This window comes from Tachyglossus aculeatus, chromosome 11 (assembly GCF_015852505.1).
Source record: "Tachyglossus aculeatus isolate mTacAcu1 chromosome 11, mTacAcu1.pri, whole genome shotgun sequence".
In the NCBI taxonomy this organism is placed as follows: Eukaryota; Metazoa; Chordata; class Mammalia; order Monotremata; family Tachyglossidae; genus Tachyglossus; species Tachyglossus aculeatus.
Genome location: NC_052076.1, coordinates 41,576,024 through 41,586,851, shown reverse-complemented (window position 1 = coordinate 41,586,851; position 10,828 = coordinate 41,576,024). Strand labels below are relative to the sequence as shown.

The 10,828-nt window shown below is 46.1% G+C and overlaps 1 pseudogene; it reads right to left on the bottom strand.

Annotated features, from left to right (window-relative positions):
* Positions 1 to 1,798: 1,798 nt before the first annotated feature.
* LOC119934777 lies at positions 1,799 to 6,597 on the bottom strand (annotated as a pseudogene).
* Positions 6,598 to 10,828: the final 4,231 nt, after the last annotated feature.

Sequence of the window (10,828 nt, the reverse complement as noted above, 5' to 3'; positions counted from 1 at the left end):
TGGAATCCCTCTTTGTGCATGTTCGTGACATATGGTTTCTGCAGAGAGTACGTACTTCTTCCCGAAGCTCCATGATGAATCATTCCTTTCTGTACAACATGATCTCTCCTATTGGATCACTGCAACGAATCTCCCGGGATTATCTTGGCACCTAGTATCAATTAAAAAAAACCCTAGCAGCCCTACATAAATATTATGTTACAGCTTTGCTGTGGGATTATTTCTCTAGCCTGTGGCGGTCCCTCCACCCTTCCCAAATGTTTGCCCTTTTTTCCCAATTTGACGGAGCAGATTGCTTGACCGGCTCTTCTCTCTCGCTCCACTCCCCCATCTTTTCACCCCACACCCCTCTTTTTGGTGTTCCTGAGGCCCGTCTTTGAATCACACTTCTATTGGGAATATTTGGCCACTTTGATTCTCAGTGTCACTGTGCAGCTGTGAAGACTTGGAAACTACCAAACTCCTTGAAAATTTTCTAGCCCTGACCCAGAAAAAGGCGGGTGTGGCCCCTGGCCCAGATCCACCGACCTCCCTGAAGTTGATGTCCCCGAGGAGTGGCTGGTCCTGGCCATTGTCGTTATGGACAACCTTCGACCCAGTGTCTCCCCAGCTGAGAAAACACAAATTGGGCTGTGTGCTGGCAGGGTTGGGGCTGGGCCATCTGGTTCTTCCTCGCTCAGCAGGCCGGACACCGCTGAGAACTGACCTCTGGATGCTTCTCCACTGCACTCCACGGTGTTGATGAAAGAGAATGAGAAGCTGGTTTATGGTTAGGGATGGAGGAACCTAGAGTTCAACTAAAGGGAGACTGGCAGGCCACTCAGAAAAGGAGTGGTAAAGAGACACAAGTTGTTTTCGCTAGATTGGAAGTTGCTTCAGGGCAGGGACCATGTCTACCAACCCTACTGTACTGTGTTCACCCAGTAAGTTCACTCAGAGAAGCAGCATGGCCTAGTGGATAGAGTACAGGCCTGGAGTCAGAAGGTCCTGTGTTCTAGTCCCAGCTCTGCCACTCGTCTGCTGTGCGACCTTGGGCAAGTCACTTCACTTCTCTGTGCCTCAGTTACCCCATCAGTAAAATAGGGACTATGACTGTGAGTCCCACAAGGGATCGAGACTGTGTCCAACCTGATTACCATGTATTTAGTCAAGTGCTTAGAACAGAGCCTGGCACATAGTAAGCAGTTAACAAACACCAGGTAAAAAAAGATGTTCAATAAATGCCATCGATTGGTTTTGCTCCATTTTTTTCCATTTCTCTAACCCATAACAAGCTTGCTGATCCATACCATGGGCTCGGGGCTCATTGCTGAGCATGAGGACCTGTTAGCCTCCTTGGGCTAGCTTCACCTTCTCTCGGGGTACGGAGGCTTTGCCTATGGTTATGTCCCCCCACCCCCGGACATAAGGGCCTCCTTCCCCTCTTCCAGAGAAAGCGACAGCGACTCTGCTTTCTCAGAATTGATGCCAGGAAATGCTCATTTGGACAGAGAATGTGTGTACCAATCTCTTGAATTGTACTCTCCCAGACAATTATATTTATTGAGTGCTTACTGCATACAGAGCATGGTACTAAGTGCTTGGGAGAGTACAATATGAGTTTTTAGACTCATTTCATGCCCATAGCAGGCTTACAGTCTAGAGGGTAACAGGTGAACAGTCTCTGGGGACAGGAGGTGGGGTTGGGTTCTCTACAGGCACCAGAAGCATGAGCTGGACAAAAGAGATGCAAGGAATGTAAGGGGTGGAGAGGATGGGAGCGTAAGCCTAGCACAAGGGCAGCTGCTGACCCACGAGCTCACCCCGAAGGAGCCAATCCCACAGGAGCCAAGCTTGCCTGAGCCAAGGCCAGAGGAGCGGGCGCTAAAGAAGCCAGGTGAGGGTCCACGGGGCCTGAAGGAGGCTCAGGAATACATTCCCTCTGCAAGGGGGCACTGAGGACACCACCAGCCATGGGCCAGATCCCAGACATGCACAGGTCATGGCACAAAAGGCCTCCCTGGGAGTTGCTCACGCAGACATTCATGGCTCGGACATCGTCACGCAGCCTGACCTCTTTGCGCTCCGGCAGCTGCAGGTAGGTGGCAACTTTGAAGTCCAGTCCCATCTTGGAGTCTGTGACCTCCTGGTACTCCTTCACCAGGCAGGCTGTGTCCTGCTCGGCTTTCAGGAGGGTGTCCTCCAGCCTGTCCAGCTTGCATTTGGTGTTGCCGAGGGCTGCTTTGCCCTGCCGCTCAGTCATGGCCACCTCCAGCTTGGAATTGGAATTTTGGCACATCCAGCTCAAAAAAGCGTGGCAATAGTGGATAGAGCGTGGGCCTGAGAGTCAGGAGGGCTTGGGTTCTAATTCTGGCTCTGCCACTTCAATCAATCAATCAATTGTATTTACTGAGTGCTTACTGTGTGCAGAGCACTGTACTAAGCGCTTGGGAAGTACAAGTTGGCAACATCTAGAGACGGTCCCTACCCAACAGTGGGCTCACAGTCTAGAAGGGGGAGACAGAGAACAAAACAAAACATATTAACAAAATAAAATAAATAGAATAGATATGTACAAGTAAAATAAAAAATAGAGTAATAAATACGTACAAACATATATACATATGTATAGGTGCTGTGGGGAAGGGAAGGAGGTAAGGCGGGGGGGATGGAGAGGGGGAGAAGGGAAGAGGAAGGAGGGGGCTCAGTCTGGGAAGGCCTCCTGAAGGAGGTGAGCTCTCAGTAGGGCCTTGAAGGGAGGAAGAGAGCTAGCTTGGCTGATGTGCAGAGAGAGGGCATTCTGGGCCAGGGGGATGACGTGGGCTGGGGGTCGACGGCGGGACAGGCGAGAACGAGGCGCGGTGAGGAGATTAGCGGCAGAGGAGCAGAGGGTGCGGGCTGGGCTGGAGAAGGAGAGAAGGGAGGTGAGGTAGGAGGGGGCAAGGTGATGGACAGTCTTGAAGCCGAGGGTGAGGAGTTTCTGCCTGATGCGTAGGTTGATTGGTAGCCACTGGAGATTTTTGAGGAGGGAAGTAAGATCACACTTGTCTGCTGTGTGATCTTGGACAGGTTACTTCACTTCTCTGTGCCTGTTACCTCATCTGTAAAATGGGGATTGAGACTGTGAGTCCTTCATGAGACAGGGACTGTGTCCAACCCAATTTGCTTGTATCCACCCCAGTTCTTAGTACAGTACCTGGCATAGAAGAACAGTGCTCCAGCGCTCAGAACAATGCTTTGCACACAGTAAGTGCTTAATAAATGCCATTATTATTGTAGAGTAAGTAGAGTAACAAATACAACATTTATTATTACCTCAGCCGTCAGGTCGTGAATCTCCTCTTTGGTGTGGTGTAGGCTCTCCCCGTGCCGGATCACCGTGGCCTTCGTCTCTTTAGGCTTATTGTGATATCAGGACTCGGCCTCTGCCCGGCTGTGGCCGGCGATGTCGACATACTGCACCTTGATCTCGGCGATAACGGTAGTCTGTGTTTGGCTCTCGGCTGCCGTCCATCTTGATGGTGTCTGAGGTGTGGGCCTGGAGCACATGGATCTCCTCATTCTGGACACTGCATGGCCACACTTTAGATACTATACATCACTGCTGAGTCCCTTTGAGCTGAGCAGGATGGGGGCTCTTTTGGTTGCAAACCCAGCAGAGAAGCAGTGGATAGAGCTCAGGTCTGGGATTCAGAAGGACCTGCCATTCTATTTGCAGTTCTGCCACCTGTCTGCTGTGTGACCTTGAGCAAGTCACTGAACTTCTCTGTGCCTCAATTACCTCATCTGTAAAACGGGGATTGACTGTGAGCCCCATGTGGGACAGGGACTGTGTCCAACTTATTAGCTTGTGTCTACCCCAGTGCTTAGGGTGGTGCCTGGCACAGAGGAAGCACTTAACAAACAAAAATTCATCACCATCTGACCCTCCCTTCTCACTTCTCCCCTTCCACCTGACTAGGGGGCTGGTCAGGTAGCATATAATACCATTAATAATAATATTAATAGCAATAACTGGTCAGCTGCCCTGCTCCCCCCTCCTCTGCCAGAGGCCAATTCTGCAGGAACTAAGAGCACGACCTCAGTGGGAAGGGGTCATGCAGCCTCCCATCTCCCAACACATGTGGAGGGAGAGGGGCTGTTCCCAACTTCCCTACACTAAGTCCACTCCTTCCTAAGCTATCCGGACACAATAAGAAAGTGTATACCATTTCAGACGGCAACTTTTCAATAATGCTCTCCAGTCCTTATACGTGAAATCTGAAAAAAGGGCTGAGAAAGTAAACTTTCATCACAGCCTATCATTTAGAAAATCTGGGTGTGCTCGGAGTTTATCCTTTGTTTCATCTGGGTTTCGAAATGCATTTTTTTTTTTTTACCATGTTGTGGGAAATTTTCCCCCAAGTGTTTCTGATCTGATTGGCTATCGATGGGGCAGACTTCCCTGCTGCCTCCTTAAAGATTCTCCCTGGGCTCATAAAGAGGAAATAACTGCAGCACAACATGTAAGCACGTGTACTGCCAAGACCTAGCCGTAACCTACCCTCCAAACCGATTCCATCCTCCGTGTTCTGAACGAGGTCTGGGAGATCTCAGGATGCTAAAACAGGCGTGGGTTAGCTGGGTATGTTCCAGGGATTAATGGATCTTCACTACTGGAACGGATCCAGTGCACACAATAGCAATATCCAACCAACAGCAATAAACACGACCCAATTCCTCCTACCCCAGAAACTGGGGAAACCACCATCACTGCATCCTTCTGGCTGTCAGGGGCTTCAGATGATCACAGATTGAAGATGAAAGAGCTTCCAGGGACTGGCTAGTGTTGCAGTCCACGAAGAAGTCCAACCGTGATTAGGTGCTTCATTCATTCATTCAATCGTATTTATTGAGCACTTACTGTGTGCAAAGCACTGTACTAAGTGCTTGGGAAGTTCAAGTTGGCAACATAAAGAGACGGCCCCTACCCAACAATGGGCTCACAGCTTAGAAGGGGGAGACAGACTACAAAAGAAAATATGTGGACAGATGACAAGTCGTCAGAACAAATAGAATTAAAGCTAGATGCACAACATTAACAAAAATAGAATAGTAAATAGGTGCTTCTCAGCTGTAAAGTTGGGTGTGAGCTCAGCTTCCTTTTATTAAGTGGGCTAGTTAGGTTTCTAGGTCCTCAGTCAAATTTCTCTTTCTTCTAAATTCAAAGCTCCATAGTTGTGGCTAGAGGTTAAAAATAATGATGATGATAAGAATAATAATAGTTGTCGTATTTGCTTACTATGTGCCAAACACTGTACTAAGCACTCTAGACTGCAAGCTCACTGTAGGCAGGGTATATGTCTCCCAAATCTGTTATATTGCACCCTCCCAAGAGCTTAGTACAGTGCTCTGTATACAGTAAGCACTCAATAAATATGATTGATTGGGGTTAGATACAAGGTAATCATAGGATTCACAGTCTATGAAGGAGGGAGTAGCAGCTGCTTGACACTGACATCATCGGTATGTATCTGTGGTATTTTTAGACTGTGAGCCCACTGTTGGGTAGGGACTGTCTCTATACGTTGCCAACTTGTACTTCCCAAGCGCTTAGTACAGTGCTCTGCACACAGTAAGTGCTCAATAAATATGATTGATTGATTGATTGTGGCCTTGACCTAGCTAGATAGGGGAGACCAGAGGAGCCACGGCAGTTCTTACAGTGGTCTTCCTGATTGTCTATCACTTCGTTTCTATCTTCAGTGGCTTTGGCTGTAGGTACAGGTGCTTCTGAGAAGAAATGGTGTGGCTGCTCTTAAGGGTGAAGCAGCGATTCCTAAACATATTTGCAGGCAAATTGGGGGTCTAGTTGCCCTGCCTGGAAAACACTATTGGAACTCCCCATTCAGAACATAAATCAGCATGATCCCAAGGGCAACCATGCAGCATGCAGATAGAGCCGTTGTTTCCAAATGTTTGTTTCTGCTTTACTCGGGAACGTGTTCCAGACAAAAGCCTCTTGATCCTTCAGGGTAAACTGCCTCTGTTGATTCAGGCCTAAAACTAGTATTTGGAAGAAATTATCTTTATAATTCAATCAATCAATCATCATCAATCGTATTTATTGAGCGCTTACTATGTGCAGAGCACTGTACTAAGCACTTGGGAAGTACAAATTGGCAACATGTAGAGACAGTCCCTACCCAACAGTGGGCTCACAGTCTAAAAGATAAATCATACTTATTGAGCGCTTACCATGTGCAGAGCATTGCACTAAGTGCTTGAGAGAGGCTAATACTACAGAATTAGTGGTCACATTCCCTGCACATTACAAGTTTACAGTCTAGAGGGGAGGCAGACATAAATACGAATAATTACCTGTATCCAACTTGAATCTTTTCCCATACTTTTACATTTAAAAATAGCAATTCATATTAAATTCAAAGTGTTGCGCAGTGGATACGTTCAAAATACTCAGAACCCCAAAACCATTTTGAGGCCAAAGTGAATGATCTGGTTAAATTTAGGGTAAGACTAGCTCCAACCTAGGAGTTCCACAGAGTCTCCAGTAAGGAGCCTGATAGGTGCAATAGAGCTGTCCTTTGTTTTGAAGAAGATGCCAGCAACATAAAGCATTCATCGGTAGCTGGGTACCACTTCAAATCATTATCATCATCAATCGTATTTATTGAGTGCTTACTGTGTGCAGAGCACTGTACTAAGCACTTGGGAAGTACAAGTTGGCAACATATAGGGACAGTCCCTACCCAACAGTGGGCTCACAGTCTAAAAGGGGGAGATAGAGAACAAAACCAAACATACTAACAAAATAAAATAAATAGAATAGATATGGACAAGTAAAATAAATAAATAAATAGAGTAATCTGGCCTTGACATTTTATTTTTGCTACTGAAAACAAAGTGTCAGCTGTTTGCATTCCGGGTTAGTTATAGGCGATGGGAAATGCAATGTCAGCTCTTCCAGTTCCAGCTTTGCCACTGTCTTGCTCTGAGACTTTGATGAACTCTCGCTTTCTTCTTCCAAAAAATGGGAGCTTCCCATCTCCCAGGCATTGAGAACAGTAACTGGCAACCAAGTCAAAACAGTGCAAAACCTCAAAGATATGGTTTAGAGACTCCATAGGCTTGGCAATCAGGATTTGTAACCCAGGGTGACAGTATATTGTGTTTGCCCACACTTTTGGCACCACATAAATGCAAGTGGTAGCCCAGTGATATATAAAAATATACAAATACTGAGAAATACAACTTTCCCTTAAAAATCACTGCTGATTCTGACCAGAGCTACATGGTCAGGAGCCCTAGATTCTAAACCCTGCTCCACCATTTGCCTGCTGTGGGTTCTTGGGCAACTAACTTAATTGTTCTGTGCCTCAGTTTCCCCACCTGTAAAGTGGGGATTAAATGGGGAGTCAACTACCTGTTCTCCCTCCCCTCTTAGACTTTGAGTCCCATGTAGGTCAGAGACTGTGTTCAACCTGATTATCTTGTATCTACTTTAGCATTTGTCATAGTGCTTGGTAAATAGTAAGAATTTAACAAACATTGCAATTATTTAATTCCCAAGTTTAGGGAAGAAAGGCTAGCAAATGCTTGGAAGAAAAGACTTTCCCCTGTCTGTACTTTATTTTTATGTCTGTCTCCCCCTGTGGACTCTAAGCCTCTTGTGGGAAGGGTTTAATGTCTACCATATCTATTGAATTATACTCTCACAGAGTTTAGTACAGTACCCTGCACACAATGAAACCCATACCAACAGCTATGGCAACTGTGACCATTTAGGCATAATAATAATAAATAATAATGTGCTTACTCTGTGCTAAGCACTGGGATAGATACAAAATAATCAGGCCCCACAAGGGACTAACAGTCTCAGTCAGAGGGATAACAGGTATTGAATCCCCATTTTACAAATGAGGAAACTGAGACATAGAAAAGTTAAGTGACTTGTCCAAGGTGTCACAACAAGGGGAGCCTAGATTAGAACTCAGGTCCTCTGACTGCCAGGCCCTTGCTTTTTTCACTAGGCCACACTACTTCTTCTGGCTTTGATTGATTGATTGACCACCATCACTGGACCATCACCATTAATAATAATTATGGTATTTGTTAAACACTTACTACATGCCAAGCACTGTTCTAAGCACTAGGATAGATACAAAGTAATCAGGCTGAATTACTACCACCATCACCGGACTACCACCAGTTCAGAGATCACCTTCCATAGCACTCAAAGAGGGAGCTACAAGATAGAGTCGTGATGGGATCACTCCAAAAAGCAAAAATCAAGGTAAACATGGAGAGAGAGTCATTCTAGGGGCCCTTCCTGCATCCCTTTCCTGAAAAAATCCATTATCTGCACTGCCAAAAGTCTTCTCCCTTACTCACCATCAACTTATGCCGCTGACTTCCTCCATCTGGATCAACAAAACCAAGGAAAATCCCTGAAGAACCCTGGCCAAGAGAAAAGCACAGCAACTCTAAATGAATGAGTATTGATTAATATTTGCTGCTTCATGACAAAAATTTGCATGGTTTTTCCAAAGCATTTTCCCAAGTGTCCTTCTCAAGCTAATGACAGGGGAATTCTTGTGGGTTGGAAGCTCAAAATTCAAGCTTAGACCTTGGGTAGAACTTCAACCTTTGTTCGTGTTCTCATTCCCCCTGGACCTCCTAACCCTTGGTTTTTACCCTGGGTGTAATTAGTCTTATTTTTAAATTTGGTACTCAGCAGCCTTAAAATGTACTTGGCTTCCCAAGGTGATTTGTGATGCTGCAGCCTGCTTATAGAGGTTGACTTCAGTGTACGTACTGTATGTGCTGAACTCCATCCAAATAGAGGCAGAGGGAAAGGAAAATAGGGCCCTGGGTTGGGCACCATGCATATTCATTAAGCACCCCTATTTTAAGCTTGAGCAAACAAGATCCCCTCTGCAGATTGGTTTAGAAGTCAGTGCCCAGGGAAGATCAACACCAAGCAATGCAGAGATATGAATCACAGTTGCACACAAGTAACCTGCTATGCCGTATATTTAGCAGCCGGTTATTTTAGCTCATCGCGAGAAAGGACCCACTGTAGGTAGACGGCTCGGGCTGCGGAGCTTTTCCCTTCTGGTTTACCAGCTCAAATTACGGCCTCGATTGGAGCTGCTCAGTGCTATTACTCTGCGGTGGCTGTGACGAAGGAGGGGTGTTGATAGTAGTAGTACAGTTCTGAGTGGGCAATGGTCCACAGTGCCCTATAGATGGCTGCCACCTTCTTTGGGCGGTTTTTGAAAGTGTTCCTGAAGTGGGGAATAGATGGAAAGGCCTGGGTCACCTAGGGTTCCCCTTAATCCTCCAGGATGGGATTTAGGCCCCAGAGTAATTAGGTAGTATTTGTCCTGGAGATAGAGGAATTGAACGTTCAGTCCTGCCAACCTAGCACCTTTCCTCACCACTATATTTGCTAGAGAAATAGTAAAAGGGAAAAAAATCTAGAAAGGGGAATTTCAAAGTCCCTTGGTTTAATCATCCGAGGCTTGGATGGACTCCATGAGGTTTGGCTTGGATATCTAGATAAGTTGTTTTATCTCTCTCTCCCTCCCTCCCCCCCTCCCTCTCCCCCTCCCTCCACTTTCCCCTCAGCCCTCTCTCCTCAACAATCAGTGGATTGACACAGACCTGGTTTAGCATTTACCAACAGTTTAAAATAATTTGTGCTCAAAATAGCCAGGGCAGTAATTTACATCCCAGCAGTACATTTCCATGTGGAAGTGTCTGTGCTTCCAATATAGGAAGAAAGCGGGGCATTATGAGCTCCATAAAACCAATACCAGGGATCAAAAATAACACCCAGTTCAGATTTCCATTTTGTCCTGTTGCAAGTCCCTGCTCTATGCTGATGGCAGTATCAGATGTTCTTTAAACTCAGATCTGATCTCATCAAAATTGGATCATATACACCTGGACCCTAGCAAAAAAGAGGGAGATGTCATCATATGGCTAGATTGATCTTGGTTCACACATTAATAGCTCTCTACATATCCCTCTAGACTATTGCATCAGCCTTCTCACTGATCTCCCTGCCTCCAGCCTCTACCCACTCCAGGCCATATATCTTTCTGCTGCCTGGATCATTTTCTAAGAAATCATTCCGTAAACATCTCTCCATCTCCAACGATTATCCATCCATCTCCACATCAAGGAGAAACTCCTGACCATAATTTTTAAGACACTCAATTGGCTCTCTCCCTGCTCTCTATCCTTACTCCTTTCCCACTTCAACCCACCCACCCACTTCACTTCTCTAAAACCAACGTACGCACTGTACCTCAGTTTTGTATCTCTCTCACAACTGACCCCTTGCTTACACTTTCCCTCCTGTCTAAAAATCACAATCTTCATCTCCGTTTTACAGACGAGGTAACTGAGGTACGGAGAACTTAAGTGACTTGCCCAAGGTCACACAGCAGACGAGTGGTGGAAGTAGGACTAGAACCCAAGTCCTTCTGACTCCCAAGCCTGTGCTCTAGTGACTAGGCCATGCTGCTCACCTTACCACTTGATTGGGCTGAGGAAATATTGGTGGATTATGGCATTTATTAAGTGTTTGCATGTGCTCAGCACTGTGTGGGACAGTGGAGTCAATACCCTATAACTCGGTGAGCCATGACCCCTGTCTCAGTTGGCACGCACAGTCCGTTGATGGGATGCAGATAAAACGGACAATCACAAGGGATTACAAACAACAATAAGTAATGGAGTCAGTGAACAGATGTTAAGGGGAGTAAATAAGCAGTTCTTGGAAAGGGAAGTCCTCCGACTTCTAACTGCTCCAGGCCAACAATCCTTAGATACAAAAACA